This window comes from Schistocerca gregaria, chromosome 3 (genome assembly GCF_023897955.1).
Source record: "Schistocerca gregaria isolate iqSchGreg1 chromosome 3, iqSchGreg1.2, whole genome shotgun sequence".
NCBI classification, from domain to species: domain Eukaryota; kingdom Metazoa; phylum Arthropoda; class Insecta; order Orthoptera; family Acrididae; genus Schistocerca; species Schistocerca gregaria.
The window spans coordinates 140,872,054-140,889,478 of NC_064922.1; positions in this window are offsets into that span (position 1 = coordinate 140,872,054).

Below are 17,425 nucleotides of genomic sequence, written 5' to 3' on the forward strand. Positions count from 1 at the left end.
TTTCAGGCATTTCTTTTCGGTACGTTACGCGCGTCTGTCTGACATCTGTAGTAATGTGGGGTGGAAATTGCTACTTGCAGGAGCCAAAGGGTACTTGCCAGATCAATCCGTTGCGCAACTCGTCAACATAACACCCACACACTGACAACGTTCTCAACTTCTAGTGATGTTAGCGCTTGACAGGCGTTATCTTGCTGAAACATAAGCCCAGAAACGCTTTCCGTGAGGACCAAGAAAACGGGGTGTAGAACATCGGCGCACCGCTGTGCTGCTAGCATGCCACGTACGAGAGCCGAAGGGAACCTGCCATGAAAAGAAATAACGTCGCAGAACATCATTCTTGCTCGTCAAGCCATAGGGCGGGCGACAGTGGGGTTGGCATCCCACGGTTGTCGGGTATGTCTCCAGGTCTTCGGCCTGGAATCACGTTAACTGGAGTGGAATTCTCTTCAGTGATGAAACCCGCTTCGAAATCATCCCCGAAGACCAGTGAAGGCGTGTCCTCAGGCGCCCCGGACAGCTGTGACATACCAAACTGACCCTCGCCCACCAATGGCCCAACAACCAGGAGTGATAGATAGCTGGTCCCGTTTGGTTATCATCCGTTGCACCCATACAGTACAGTCGTACGTCGACGATGTTTTACGCCCTGTCTTGTTGCCCCACATGGCAACCCATCCTGGGCTTACATTTCAGCAAGGTAATGTGCATCTGCACACGTCGCGGATTTTGTTCTGCTTGTTTTCCTGCTTGGCAGCAACTTCGCTGGATCTCTCCACAGTTGCGAACGTATGAACATCATGGGCAGGTCCCTCCAATCAGCTCGGTGTTTTGACGGTCTAAGGCGCTCACTGCACAGAACGTGTCACAACATTCCTCAGGAGGACAACGAGCAGCTCTGTCAGTCAATGCCAAGCCGAATAATTGTTTGAATAAGGGCCAGAGCTGGCCCAACGCGTTATGGATTTGCTCAGTTTTTGAATAAACCGTCCAAATTTTCTGAATTATGTTCTTGTTTTGTCTGTGTGTGTACATCACGTCTGTGGTTTTGCGTCTCATTCAGATAATTCCTTCGTGGTTAGTCGTTTCTTTGTCTTAGAGTATACATCTACACTGTGCAAGACGCCTGAAGGCGTATGCTGGATGATACGTTGATACCACATACTGTCCCACGTGAATTACGAGTGACAGGAAGCATAGAGTTTACGTGATTTTAGCGGGATGGTTCTTTCGTACATGTGCCCAGGAGGAAGTAATAAACTACTTGACCCTCTTGCAGCTTATGTCCTTGCAATTTTAACAGTAAAATTCTCTGTGAAGATTAACGCTTCTCTCGTAGATTCTGCCACTGTATTTGTGTAATTATGTGAGTGAAGAATTAGTACATGTTCAATGGACCCGTGACGAAGCGCTCTCCTCTTCTTTGCAAGCGGTTCTAGGAGCTTCATTCTGGAACCGCACGGCCGCTACGGTTTCAGGTTCGAATCCTGCCTCGGGCATGGATGTGTATGATGTCCTTAGGTTAGTTAGGTTTAAGTAGTTCTAAATACTAGGGGCCTGATGACCTGAGATGTTGTCCCATAGTGCTCAGAGCCATTTTCTTTGGATCATCGCATCCGGCGAGGGTCTGACGACAGATACTCACACATCCGTCCATCGAAGAGTATGTAGGCTACCTACTTCATGTAAGAATTACATTTCCCTTGAATTCTTCGAATCAATTTCAGTCGGCATCCTTCCCTTCCTGCCTTCATTTCAATGTGCTGCTGCCTCTGCAAACCGCCACAGATGCAGCTTCGCAAATATTTTCGATTAGTACAGTGTTTAGAAACTGATTATGCAATCGTGTAACCAAACAGTAACTTATCCTTCCACGCATTTACGCACAGTGCGTGGAAATTTGTTATGTTGAGAAACGACTTCCAGCCCCTGCGCCAAGCTTCAGGCATTCGCGAATCAAGCTGCACTTAACTGTAATTTTCACAGACATTTCTTATTTCGTTTTAAAATTCCAAAATCAGCTTCCTACTTCTCCGCTCTTAAATATCGCGTAATCTCCTCGAACACTTGTCCAGACTGTCAAACACATCCATGATGTTTTCTGTTTATTTTAGTTTTGTTTTACGTTGCATCCTTAGTTACCAAATGGAGTGGCAGTTAACGACATTTACACCTCATCTGCGCAAACTGTACCTACGTTGAGCTCCCGCCAGTAATAGTGAACAAATTACAGTTTATTGTGGCACTTCTTCTCTCCACATAGAAATTAAAAAGTAAATAAAATAACAAAATCATTTCCTATGAACAAAAATTAAGTGTTTATAATAGCAGCAGATTAAGTACTTGACGTATCAGTTTTGCAACATAATGAACTACAAAATTCAAAAGAAGAGTATTCAAATGAAAACATACGAAAGCAACAATGAAGCGAGTAGAAATTTGCATATGCCTCTTCGGGATAATGTAGTTGGACGTCCAGGGTAGCGAATGCAATATTCTCACCTCCCCCAAAAAAATTGAAAGCTGTGTGCTCAACAGGCAAGGTGACGCTCACTGCCTTTTGGACGACCGAGGTCCGAAACTCATCGCATTCCTTGAGCACATAAAAAGCATTAATAATGACATGTCTGTAAGACAGTCCATAGCCTAGGCAAGTCCTTCAAGGGCAACCGGCCTGGGATGTTTGCGGAGTGGATGTGCTCCACCATAACTTGCCTCCACACGTCTCCAAGGCCACAGAAAGTGTAATGGCCAAGTTCAAATGGGAGCAGTTTGAGCCCTACTGTCCGGACATGTCACCCTACGACTTCGGTTTGTGTGGTCCTCGAAGTGGAGCCTTGAACTAGTATTATGAAGGACACAATGGAGGATTGGCTCCTCTCACAGCCACAGGAGTTCTGAGAGCAGGGAATCCTACGGCTGGTGAAACAGCGGGATAGTTGCGTTCAGGCTGCTGTTGGTTACTTTTGAATAAAGTCTCCAGTTATAGTCACAATGTTGTTTAGCACCTTTCATTTTGAACGCTCTTCATAATATTTACATTCTCAGCGAATACTGGCCACGTTGGTTCAAATAATTCAAATGGCTCTGAGCACTATGGGGGTTATCTTCTGAGATCCCTAGAAATTAGAAGTACTTAAAACTAGCTAACCTAAGGACATCACACACATCCATGCCCGAGGCAGGATTCGAACCTGCGACCGTAGCGGGCGCAGCAGATACTGTATTCATTTCCTGGCAGGGGTGGGGCTTTTCCTCCTCATTCTCCCTCCATCAGTGCTCCATGTCGACTCAGCCTGTTAACAAAAATATAGCAAAGGTCTCTCCTGGGCGTAAAATTAGGTGGTGGCGACGGAACCTCAAGTCCGAGTGCTACACTGAATAGAGTGGTCGTACTCTACATTTACATCTCCATGATTACTCCGCAATTCACATTTAAGTACTTGGCAGACAGTTCATCGAACTACAATCATACTATCTCCCTACCATCCCACTCTCGAACAGCGCGCGAGAAAAACGAACACCTTAACCTTTCTGTTCGAGCTCCGATTTCTCTTATTTTATTTTGACGACCATTCCTACCTATGTAGGTTGGGCTCAACAAAATATTTTCGCATTCGGAAGAGAAAGTTGGTGACAAATTTCGTAAATAGATCTCGCCGCGACGAAAAACGTTTTTGCTTTAATGACTTTCATCCCAACTCGCGTATCATATCTGCCACACTCTCTCCCCTATTACGTGATAATAAAAAACGAGCTGCCCTTTTTTGCACCCTTTCGATGTCCTCTGTCAATCCCACCTGGTAAGGATCCCACACCGAGCAGCAGTATTGTAACAGAGGACGAACGAGTGTAGTGTAAGCTGTCTCTTTAGTGGACTTGTCGCATCTTCTAAGTGTCCTGCCAATGAAACGCAACCTTTGGCTCGCTTTCCCACAATATTATCTAGGTGGTCTTTCCAACTGAAGTTGTTCGTAGTTTTTACACCCAGGTACTTAGTTGAATTGACAGCCTTGAGAATTGTACTGTTTATCGAGTAATCGAATTCCAACGGATTTGTTTTGGAACTCATGTGGATCACCTCACACTTTTCGTTATTTAGCGTCAACTGCCACCCTCCACACCATACACCAATCTTTTCTAAGTCGCTTTGCAACTGATACTGGTCTTCGGATGATCTTACTAGACGGTAAATTACAGCATCATCTGCGAACAACCTAAGAGAACTGCTCAGATTGTCACCCATGTCATTTATATAGATCAGGAACAGCAGAGGTCGCAGGACGCTTCCCTGGGGAACACCTGATATCACTTCAGTTTTACTCGATGATTTGCCGTCTATTACTACTAACTGCGACCTTCCTCACAGGAAATCACGAATCCAGTCGCAAAACTGAGACGATACCTCATAGGCCAACAGTTTGATCAGAAGTCACTTGTGAGAAACGTTGTCAAAAGCTTTCCGGAAATCTAGAAATACGGAATCAACTTGAGATCCTCTAACTGCAAACAAGCCAATAGTTAGGTCAGCTGTTCATGTCACAGGCTTCGTCATTATCAGTTACTGCCCAAGCGGCAGTGATGCGAATGCCAGTGTCAATAATTTAGTGACATTACAGCTGCGCGTTGTAGCACTGGATGGCGATCATGGTGCTTCTAAGGGTTCGAAGAGCAGATAATGATCAGAGGCTAGAACATCACTGGGTAAACAGGTGGAGAGAGTGGGATAATTAGATCATACAGAAAAAGCTTGAAGTGGGATATAGGTGGTGCGGTGATATCAAAGACTGTTAGTTCCGGAACGGAGTTTGTCAAGGTAGCATATGTGTGATTCAGGGTATGAATGGGATTTGGGTGTATTTGTCGAAAGAATCAAGTAATAGAATTAAGTAATAGAACCCAGTACGTTGTCCTCGATGGTGAGCATTCATCGGAGGTGAGGGCATCATCCGGAGTGTCCCAGAGAAGTGTTGTAGGTCCGCTGCTATCTTTCTATCTACATAAATGATCTTTTGGATAGGGTGGATAGCAATGTGCGACTGTTGGCTGATGATGCTGTGGTATACGGGAAGGTGTCGTCGTTGAGTGACTGTAGGAGGATACAAGATGACTTGGACAGGATTTGTGGTTGGTGTAAAGAATGGCAGCTAACACTGAATATAGATAAATGTAAATTAATGCAGACGAATAGGAAAAAGAATCTCTTAATGTTTGAATACTCCATTAGTAGTGTAGGCTTGACACAGTCACATCGATTAAATACACTCCTGGAAATGGAAAAAAGAACACATTGACACCGGTGTGTCAGACCCACCATACTTGCTCCGGACACTGCGAGAGGGCTGTACAAGCAATGATCACACGCACGGCACAGCGGACACACCTGGAACCGCGGTGTTGGCCGTCGAATGGCGCTAGCTGCGCACAATTTGTGCACCGCCGCCGTCAGTGTCAGCCAGTTTGCCGTGGCATACGGAGCTCCATCGCAGTCTTTAACACTGGTAGCATGCCGCGACAGCGTGGACGTGAACCGTATGTGCAGTTGACGGACTTTGAGCGAGGGCGTATAGTGGGCATGCCGGAGGCCGGGTGGACGTACCGCCGAATTGTTCAACACGTGGGGCGTGAGGTCTCCACAGTACATCGATGTTGTCGCCAGTGGTCGGCGGAAGGTGCACGTGCCCGTCGACCTGGGACCGGACCGCAGCGACGCACGGATGCACGTCAAGACCGTAGGATCCTACGCAGTGCCTTAAGGGACCGCACCGCCACTTCTCAGCAAATTAGGGACACTGTTGCTCCTGGGGTATCGGCGAGGACCATTCGCAACCGTCTCCATGAAGCTTGACTACGGTCCCGCACACCGTTAGGACGTCTTCCGCTCACGCCCCAACATCGTGCAGCCCGCCTCCAGTGGTGTCGCGACAGGCGTGAATGGAGGGACGAATGGAGACGTGTCGCCTTCAGCGATGAGAGTCGCTTCTGCCTTGGTGCCAATGATGGTCGTATGCGTGTTTGGCGCCGTGCAGGTGAGCGCCACAATCAGGACTGCATACGACCGAGGCACACAGGGCCAACACCCGGCATCATGGTGTGGGGAGCGATCTCCTACACTGGCCGTACACCTCTGGTGATCGTCGAGGGGACACTGAATAGTGCACGGTACATCCAAACCGTCATCGAACCCATCGTTCTACCATTCCTAGACCGGCAAGGGAACTTGCTGTTCCAACAGGACAATGCACGTCCGCATGTATCCCGTGCCACCCAACGTGCTCTAGAAGGTGTAAGTCAACTACCCTGGCCAGCAAGATCTCCGGATCTGTCCCCCATTGAGCATGTTTGGGACTGGATGAAGCGTCGTCTCACGCGGTCTGCACGTCCAGCACGAACGCTGGTCCAACTGAGGCGCCAGGTGGAAATGGCATGGCAAGCCGTTCCACAGGACTACATCCAGCATCTCTACGGTCGTCTCCATGGGAGAATAGCAGCCTGCATTGCTGCGAAAGGTGGATATACACTGTACTAGTGCCGACATTGTGCATGCTCTGTTGCTTGTGTCTATCTGCCTGTGGTTCTGTCAGTGTGATCATGTGATGTATCTGACCCCAGGAATGTGTCAATAAAGTTTCCCCTTCCTGGGACAATGAATTGACGGTGTTTTTATTCCAGTTTCCAATAGTGTATTTGTGCGTAACATTGCAGAGCGATATGCAGTGGGACAAACATGTAATGGTAGTTGTGGGGAAGGCGGATAGTCGTCTTCGGTTGATTTGCTAGATTTTTTTGAAGATGTGGTTCGTCTGTAAAGCAGACCGCTTAATACGACCTATTCTTGAGTACTGCTAGAGCATTTGGGATCCCTATCAGGTCGAATTGAGGGAAGACATAGAAGCAATTCAGAGTCGGGCTGCTAGATTTGTTACTGATAGGTTTGATCATCACGCGAGGGTTACGGAAATGTTTCAGGAACTCGGGTGGGAGTCTCTAGAGGAAAGGAAGCGTTCTTTTCGTGAATCGCTGCTGAGGAAATTTAGAGAACCATCATTTAAGGCTGACCTCAGTACATTTTACTGCCGCCAACTGACATTTCGCGGAAAGACCACAAAGATAAGATAAGAGGGATTGGTGCTCGTACAGAGGCATATAGGCAGTCATTTTTCCCTCGTTCTGTTTGGGAGTGGAACAGGGAGAGAAGATGCTAGTTGTGGTACGAGGTACCCTCCGCCACGCACCGTATGGTGGATTGCGGAGTATGTATGTAGATGTAGATGTTCAGTAGAACGACAAGGTGTTTTGCACCTTTGGGTGTGTGTGAGCCTGAACAAGCGTATCTAGGCGGGAGGAATTTGGGAGCACGTGGCGGTGGCATTTAGGTGAAACGCAGCGTAAGCAACCAGACTTACTTTCTGGACGCCTGGACGTCGAGCAAACGGGTGAGTAATTTTGAAAGCAGCAGGCACAAAGCTGGTTGTATATTCAGTGGTAGGGAAAGGACCTAAGGAATTTTATTTGCAGTAATGATGACAGGAATCTATTGTTCTCTCATTTAGTTATTTCGCCGTCTTTACAGGAGGTATTACTGGAATTGCGGTGTAAAGACCTAGTGGATAATAGGACAGACTCGGTAATTGTTGAAACGAGACTGAATGTTCGCTAGTGTGTGGCAAGTACTGTAATCCTTCTTATCATGCTGCTAATCAGTAGTGTGTTTTTAGAGCAGAATAATGCAGCACCCCACACTGGAATCCATACTATAAACACCTTGAGGAATGTCCAGATCCTCGACAGTCCTCCCTGGTCCCCAGATTTATCGTCCGTAGAGAATGTCTGGTATGCGATGGCAATGTGTTAACTTTCATAGTGGCATCAAGGCAGTAGTCTACATATACATACACCAAATGTGTTTCTCACTAATAAGTTTGGTGTAAGTCGGTTTGGTGCCTGATTGTGCAACACTCTACATTCCGTCAATGAACGTGAGACGGACCTCACAGAGACACACAAAACTTCGCAACAACCAAAATTGCATGGGTGAGATAAGTTACAGATATTAATTATATTTTCCCAAGGATACGAAGTTAGGATGTTGATTTAGGATATTATTGGATTTTCAGTGGGAGAGGTGGGCTTGTTAACAGGACGAAGAATGACACAATTAATGTTACCAAGTACAGTTGCAGAGACATCAGTGAGAACAGGCCACACAGTGTTTCAAGCGATAGCGAAGGGAACGGCAGTATTCAGCGCACACGGCGGAACTGCTCGTGCGATAAACCTCTCCGCCGCGGAGGCAAATTACAGGTGGAGGCCGGACGGTAAGTTGTGTTACTGCCGCTATTAAACCTGGGTTAGACAAGATACTGGCGGCCGTGAGAACACTGCAGAATGCCGGGGAACGCCTGCTCTCAATAGATGGTTGCCTCTTCGTACGGGACGCCGCGCTCGCTAGAGACGCGAGCAGAATTGAACCACAAATTGGTATATCGCTCGAAATAAGACACAGCGCAAGAGCGACGCGGAATCGAAGCTTGTACCCTGAGTAAAAGACACGGACGGGAAATTGCTTGGTTGCAGCAGTGAATCCCGGCGGCGGAGATTGGCCGTAATCAGCAGCGGTAAATGAGAACAAGTCTCCCGAGTGCAGAAAGCGGACCGGCCAGGTGTCCGGGCAGATATAAGATTTCCTTTAGTGGGTGGCGTATAAGGAAAAGGGCAATCAAGAACACTGCTTCTCTGCCACAGGCCGCGCGTTCTAGCCCGCGGTTGGGGCGGCGATTCCAAGGAAGAGACTGAGTGGAGACCAGGCCGCAGTTAATGGATTCCAAGTGATCAGACTGTAGGGCTCCGATCGTCCTAAGAACGGATTAGGACAACCTGCGCATCAGTCGCACGATAGATAGGTCTCTTACTCATTCATAGCTTCAGAGCACAATGCGGAAGGCTCCAGGCTACATGACGAAGAACGCTTTTGAAGCGTTGTCAGTACCACACATACTTTAGTTTGCGTTCTGACGGGACCGCAGGGTGAAATATGTCTTGCAGAGACGTTATAAGTACAGAAATCCCAATCACTGCTACCTTTTATGGGCGTCGAATACGGCAAGATTGTCATTGAATAATTACCCAATTTTGTCAATAATCGTGCATAAGATTAGAAACAAATGTTAACCAAATTATGTATATTCACATACAGACATAAAGTGACGCTGGTCCAAAATAGGCCTATCACAAACCAAACAATAAAGCACTAAATATTTTAAACACAGGAGAAAAAACTTACTACTAGAACAAGCTGCAGTACGAAAGGAACTAGATATACTACAACATATAGTAAAACAAAATGTTCATAATCCAAACGTTGAAACGTCCCCTTAGAAAAATTATGAATTACTGTGCTGGTAAAATTGTACGTTATTTGATACAAAGACAGCTGAGTAAAACTGAACGTACTCAGACAGTTCTCTGTTCACTTATTCCGATCATCACTAAACTGACACACAGTATTTTTCTAGCGCAATCATCCCTACAAAAGAATGGCTCTGACTAGCCGGCCGCGGTGGTCTAAGTTCTAGGGGACTGATGACCACAGCAGTTGAGTCCCATAGTGCTCAGAGCCATTTCAACCATTTTTTTGACTAACAATAACCTATACCTTTCATGAATCACTTACCTCACTAAAATCTTCAATACTCGAACTGCTGCAATACTGCGAGCGCCATACTGCCAGCTAAACAAAAGATTCTAACTACTGAAGGCAATAACTTCTGATAGGCATAGTTGGCAAACGAAAGATTTTGATAGAGAGCAAACAATGTATTTTACTTAATAGCGTTCAAAAGTCGTAATACTCGTACATATATAATTTTGTGACATCCAATTAAACAAATTTCCTTTTTTCTGACGGACACACGTCCAGATCGTCCGCTCAGAACTCTGGCGTCTCTCTCTCCACATCCACCACAGCTGACAACTCACCTCCAACTGCCCAACGCTACGCGCTGTACACATCCAACTGCCCAACACTGCAATAGCGAATATTCCAACAATGCCAACCAGCGACAGACTGCACACAGCACAGTCAGTGATTTTTATACAGAGCGAAACGTAAACAACCTACTTACAACATAATCACTCAGTTCGATAAAAAAAAAAAACCTCATCAAACCAGCCTACAGTAAAAGCCAAAGGACATAAGACTATTGTAGTAAAAGAATAACAAGTGTAACAGAAAATCTTATACATACCTACAACATGCATAGGAAATATATCCGAGTAATTAAATGGATTACTGAAAAATACAAGAATAAGATTAACCCGGTGTATCAACTATTATCTAAAAACACCAATTCATTCAAGGAAAACAAATGTACCAGTCCACCCCAAATCAGGAATTTATTAGTCGTCAACAATATTATTGCACATGGGAGTGAAGACGCTTCGGTCACCTTATTGTGATATTTCACAATGACACTCCGAACCACTTGACAGTATGTGCACAAGTGTCCTGATAGCATTCTCAGTTTTCCTGTCACCACTGTGCTTGTTTACTGTAACACCACCTCATGTTTCCGACAACGGCCACGGAAGGTCTAGTTCCATAATATCGTGGACGCACAGCACAAACGCAAATGTCAAGACTGCGATTAATTTTATGTAGGACATACGGCAAGGAATTTCAGAAATATTATCGAGAACACACCAGAAAAACACAAATCCATTCACTTTCTTCCGTCACATTAAAACAGAAAACAACAAAGTAGACCAGACACAACAACCAATGCAAATATTACACGCAACATCGAAGGGACTAATCATGAATATGCCACACACAATTACTCCTCCTCACTCTCTGTCGTTCTCACTATCTGCTTCACCTCCTACTTATGTTCTTCATATTTTCTGTTCCTAGCTCATCCATTTACCCACACCCCCCAATCTCTATGAACCATATTCTCTCCTCCCACTATACTTTTTCACCCAGTGCAGAAGCTTCAGATGTTAAGTGATAGTGCAGTGCTCCAGTGTTTTTCGTAGGAGAACTTAACTTCACCGCAACTTTGTTTTTGAATTGTACGTATTTTTCGTCATTTATCTGTCCATCATGAACCTTTTTAACTTAAGACGCAAACAGTCCTCACATTATTATTTTTCAATCAGCATCATTATCTTTTTATAACTACTCTTGAGTTAATAACAGAGTATTGTGGATGAAATAACAATAAAGAAAAAAGACATGAATACCTTAAAAGAAATAGTAATTTACATGGATGCGTATATCAGTCCACATAGCATACAGTATTAACGAACAAACTGATCTTAGACACCAACATTACTTTGAAAATTTTATTTACATCTTAAATGTAGATAAGCATAGAGATAGAGAGGCTGTGACACGTTCTTCAGCGCTCCCTGCGGTGCCACATCATACTAGTAGTTATCATGTTTTGGAAAGTCATTCTAAGGTTGTTCTGAAAAGTAGAGAGTCCATGTATGATTTTATAAGCGACACAGTTGCTGAGTTTGTTTTGGGAATGGTGCCTGGCATGTGTTCAGAGTATAAATGCGCACACATACCTAGAAAAAAGACTGGAGTTTGGTACAAATATTTTTACATATTGGGTCCTGTAACTGTAATATAACTTTTTTTACTTCTCTAATAAAGGTCGTTTCATCCAAGTTCTTGTAAGCATATGATATTCCGAGAATTTTTTGACATTGCAGAAGATAACTAGGGAAACGACAGGAGCATTAAACTGTAACCTTATGTCGCCCATGTTGGACTTTATTTTAAGGAAACTGTGACTGTTTTGACAACAAAAGTTCAAATAAAACAATTTATCCGTGTCAGTCACTTTTTATTTTCTACCACGAGGCGTTTAGAAATTTTATACTCTCATCTTCAAGTGGAAAACAGCGATATCTTGTACATGTGTACCGGCTGTATGCAGCTGGTTGTTTTGGATTCATTTTGCTGCGAAAAGTATGACAGGCACTTGTCATATGACACTAAGATTGTACATATGACATGGTGCTGGAGTTACTTACAATCGATTCCAGTGTACAGAACCCTGCAGTTCATCATAAATAAACATATTTGTCTTGATCTTTCACACAGAAGCGCGAACTACTAATATACATACATCAAAGTTTGTAGGGATGTAAAAACAAGTACTTTTTCTCAAGGATCATTCACAGTTAGTTTACATTGTGGATCAAATACATACTGCACTGATTAGTTCATTAGGAATTAGGGACAAACTGTTAATCAGTAGTATTACCAGGATGTGTTGTGGCGCCTGCGAGAAAATGTGAGAAGGAAACGGCCTAAAACGTGACGAGGCAATTCACGGCTCTCGCATCGCGATAACACATCCGGACATTCATCGTTGTTGGTGCGTGATTATTGCACAAACCACGAAATCACTGCACTGCGTCACCTTCCGTACCCTCCAGACCTGGCACCTGCGGACTAGTTTTTATATCTGAAGTTGAAACCTTTGATGAAAGGGCAAATATTTTCAACGATAGATGAAATAAAAGAAAATTCGCATGTGGCGCTTCTTGCGTTCCAGCAAGTGGCGTACCAATTTCCGGAAGTGGAACAGGCGTTGTGAGCGGAGAATCAACTGTGGAGGAGAGTATTTCGAAGGAGACCACGTTTCTTTCTTTCGCTTGTACCTTTTCTTCCCGTGGATACACAGGGTCGCCATGGTTAATCGGCTGTTGCAATGTTAGTTAAGGGGTGGCGGGATGCCCTTCCTGCCGCTACCTTGCACTCCCCGGGAAGGAATTAGTGTACCCCAACTGTCTGCGACTAGTGTTATCCATGGAATAGTGCGAAAGTGTTGTCTGCGAGCCGTGGAACTGAGGCAGGACGTGGGGACCAGCACAGTATTCACCTAGGGGGATGTGGAAAACCGCCTAAAAACACATCCAGGCTGGCCGGCACACAGGCTCTCGTCGTTAATACGCCGGGCGGATTCGATCCGGGGCCAGCGTGCCAACCCGATTCCAGGAAGCACCGCGTTAGCGCTTTCGGCTAACCTAGCGGGTTATTTGGAAGGAGACCATACCAATAACTAAAAGATAAAATTTTGTGTGTAAAATACCGGTACTTTTTTAACACACACTCTACGCTTTGTACTGTAGCAGTTTGCAATAGTGTTGGCGGTAACGCTTTCTGCAGCTACACATTGCCGTAAAATACGGCCCGTGTCAACGCGATGTAACCGCCCTCGGCTCTTCGACCTGCTGGCCAATTTTTGGACACGGACGGGAAGGTCAGCGGGTGTTATGATGACGACGAACGAATCGTCGCCAGTGTGAATGACTGGTGGCCAATGCTAAATAGAAACATACAGATCTCTTCAGGTTTGTCAGTGAAGTCGATAAGGAGCTGGCTGCATGGTCTGGGTCTACAACGGCTAAAATGATTATAAGTCGTTGGTAAAAAATAATATATTGTACTTAACTGGTGGTACAGGAGACTTAATCTTCAGGAGGAATATAATTACAGAGAGCTATAGAGGCATCACATAGGCCATACTTTAACTAAGCGCCTTGTCAGAGGTTGCTTCCTATCAGCTAAAGGCTATAAATACTACCTTCCTACTTGACGTCCCCAGCGAGAGTGGACGAGCCCACGCTACACACTTGGTGCAAGACGTGGAGCGGCGCTAGTGTCGACTCGGGGTGGATCCAGCGATTCAAGTACAGTTTGTAAACTTTTAGATGGCAGACCTCTCCCTAGCCTTGAATCGGTAGAAGTCGGTAAACGTCGGGAGGCTTCGGTAGGCACGTGGTTTCGACTGCTGCCAACATTACGTAGCTGACTGTGTTGTACAAGGTAGCCATTGTCGCCTGCTTCGTTATTGTTTTGCGCTGTACTGTTCTGGGAGTTTTTATTGTGCAGTTGTGCTAAACATTATCAAAATGAGTGAAGAGGCAGTTGCTGGTCCATCTCGGGAGTCGCCAACAACCCCTACTGGTAGGCCTACGGTTGGAAGGAAACCAGTACTACGTAGCGATGATAGCAAAAGAATATTGCGTGTGATTGAATGCTGCGAAAGGGAAAGGGAGCAGAAAAAATTGCTTCACCGCATTTACAAATCTTCCTTTCATTATTTTCTGGGGAGGGGGATGTCAGCGCGAAAAATTTTCGTAAAGGTTTGAAATTGTATATAACGTTTGTTGCTAGTCGCTAAAGGCTCTCATTCTCAAATAGTGGATGCATAAATCTGGTATTTTCCCGCGGTGGCATCTCATGTTTATGACTTCATATCTTCTCAACAATGTGCCTTATTTCTTTTTTTCGGCTAGGAGCCTTAGTGGGCGTAGAGAGAACAGATCATGAAAATTTCATCGCAATCGGATGACCGGTTTGGGAACGCAAAGAGGGCACACATCCATACATTCATTTTTATATATAGAGATTAACAGTTACGTTATACTGTATGACCCCCGAAGTGCTCCTCTCCCCTCGCCAGACAGTGCTTGCTTTCTCCTCTCCTCGCACACCCCTCACAACTCAGCCGTGCCCGCATCTCGTGGTCGTGCGGTAGCGTTCTCGCTTCCCGCGCCCGGGTTCCCGGGTTCGATTTCCGGCGGGGTCAGGGATTTTCTCTGCCTCGTCGTGGCTGGGTGTTGTGTGTGGTCCTTAGGTTAGTTAGGTTTAAGTAGTTCTAAGTTCTAGGGGACTGGTGTCCATAGATGTTAAGTCCCATAGCGCTCAGAGCCATTTGAACCGGTTTGAACTCGGCCGTCTTACAGTTAACACACTGTACGTATCGCGATCGATAACTGCGGCCCCTAGCAAGTGTGGTATCCAACGTCGATACCCAACGGGCATTTTATGACCTTTTCTGGGCTAAAATTTCCCTTTGTGAACAAATGGTTGTAGTTATTTAAAAAAAAATACAGAGTGAACATTAATAAAACTGACAAATTGCAGGATCGGATTATTGACAAAAAATGGAGGGAAAAAGATCCTATGAACGTTTTTCTGGAAATGCATCATTTCCGCGGTAGATGGCGCGGACGGATGACAAACCTTCTGATCACGTCCCGTGTGTTCCTTGTGTGTCGCAGGCTGTGTGATTGACGCAATGTGCCGTAGGCAGCACAATGGTCCGGTATTAATGTCTCGGGAACACGGCCAAGCAGATGGAAACTATCGAAACACTGCACAATTATACCAAAGCAACTACTCTCACAGACACCAACCACAGCACACAACATTTCTAGCCCTTTTTAGCCGTTTGTGTGCTCATGGGTCCTTTCATACAGACTTAGGCGCAGGGAGGCGGCGAAATGTGCTTACAGCAGTTTTGGAGGGCCGGTTTCTGCATGATGTTGATACGAGCCATAGTACAAGCTCCATTCCAGTGGCCCACCAACATGGTGTAAGCCAAAGTACGATTATGTGCATCCTGCATGACACTGCATCCCATGGAGACAACTTTCAACGCTGCTCTATATTGTGTTCTAGGATGATTCGTTGCCATTGCTCTCACACCGTCTCACAAGAACATACTCGTATTTTCATTCGGTCTTTTTTTCTCCATTTCCAGTAAGGAGAGGGCACTCGATTCAGCGATGTTTAAACCAACAGTCTTCTGGTGGTACGTGGACGATACTTTTGTAGTGTGGCCTCACGGCGAAGAAGAGCTGTCACGATTTTTGCAACATTTGAATTCCATCCACACAAACATTCAGTTTACGAAGGAAGTTGAAAAGGATGGTTGCCTGCCATTTCTGGACGTCATGGTTAATCGCAAGGTGGATGTGTCATTGGGGCATTCTGTCTATCGAAAACCCACGCATACGGACCTGTACCTGCAGGCGTCAAGCTGTCGTCGCCCGTCACAAACTATGGCCGTCCTTCGAACGTTGGTGCATAGGGCACATGTCGTGTCTGGTAATGACAGCCTTGCAGACGAATTAGATAACTTGAAATCTGTATTTCAACATAATGGATATTCTGCACATCAGGTCAGTACTGCTTTAAGGATGAAAAAACGTGACCACCCACAAGATCAAGAGGATAAGGAGGTGTTTAAATCCAGAGCATTTCTCCCATATGTCGGTAACATTTCATCGAAAGTAGGCAGAATTTTAAAGAAACATCGTGTGAAAGCAATCTTCCGGCCACCTACAAAGACTCGTGCTCTTCTGGGCTCAGCCAAGGATGATCTGGGATTACGGAAGGCTGGAATTTATAAAATACCTTGCTAGTGTGGGAAAGCCTACATTGGTCAGACTACACGCACAGTACACGACCACTGCGTTGAACATGAGCGCCACACCCGCCTTTTACAGCCCAGTAAGTCGGCCATAGCCGAACATTGTATTTCCACGGGACATACTATGGGTTATTCTGCCACGAAAATCTTGGCCACATCGAGATCCTTCTGGGATTCAGTTGTTAAGGAATCCGTGGAAATACGTTCGGCGGAAAATCTCATTAATCGTGATGGCGGCTTTCAATTGAATAAGGCGTGGGACTCGTTGATTTCTTTAATATCAACCAAAAGAAAACTTTTTATGCCTTCTGACATGTCGAGCGACAAGTAATTTCAATTATAATATTGAAATTTTGCATTTTTATTGTTTTGGACACGTCTGGCAAAAGGGAGGGTGCATGTTTTACTTGTACCACGCATTCGCTTGCGCTCCATAGATGCAGTAATATTGTAAAGGGCCTTGGAATTGACAGGTGGCGCGCATGCAACGGTAACTTGCGCATGCGCGTCTTGTGTCACTTTTACGTATAAATAGAGCGACATGCACTAGCAATCTCTTACCTCCATTTTCTCCACTTACTCTGTTTTCTGTCCCCCTTTTTTATCTCCTTATGTATGTATCATTTTATTCTTGTTTTAGTTGTAGTGTCACTCGGCTGAAGAGCGGCGGATTGTGCCGCTGACAGCCCTCCCCTGCCCATATGGTGCAGGGGAATGAAATCACAATAAAGAAAAAAAAAACTAGCAATCTCCAGTGTCAAACACTCGCCTGAAGATGACTGTAAGGTTGTCAGCCGAAATATCGTGGAAAGAAGTCGACGAGATCCGGCTGCAATCCCGAAATCTTGTGGAATATCTGTCCCTTCAGTTTGTCGGTTTTATTAATATTCACCTTGTATTAGAGAGAAAGTCGGAAGAGTATGAATGAACATAGATCATGAATTTTACAACTGATATGACGAGTGAAATATTTTTAGCGATTAAAGCGGTCTTAACCAAAGATAACACTCAAACAGTGAATATCAGTGATCTCTATACAAATAGGATATAGATGTCTGTTAGCTGAGTATAGAACTGTAGCGTGTTTGCAGATTCATGTGCTTTGCATCGTTCGTTATGCTGTAGTTTGGCAGAAAAATTTCCATCGGTCTATACTTGACAGATAATTGCAGACTAATTTC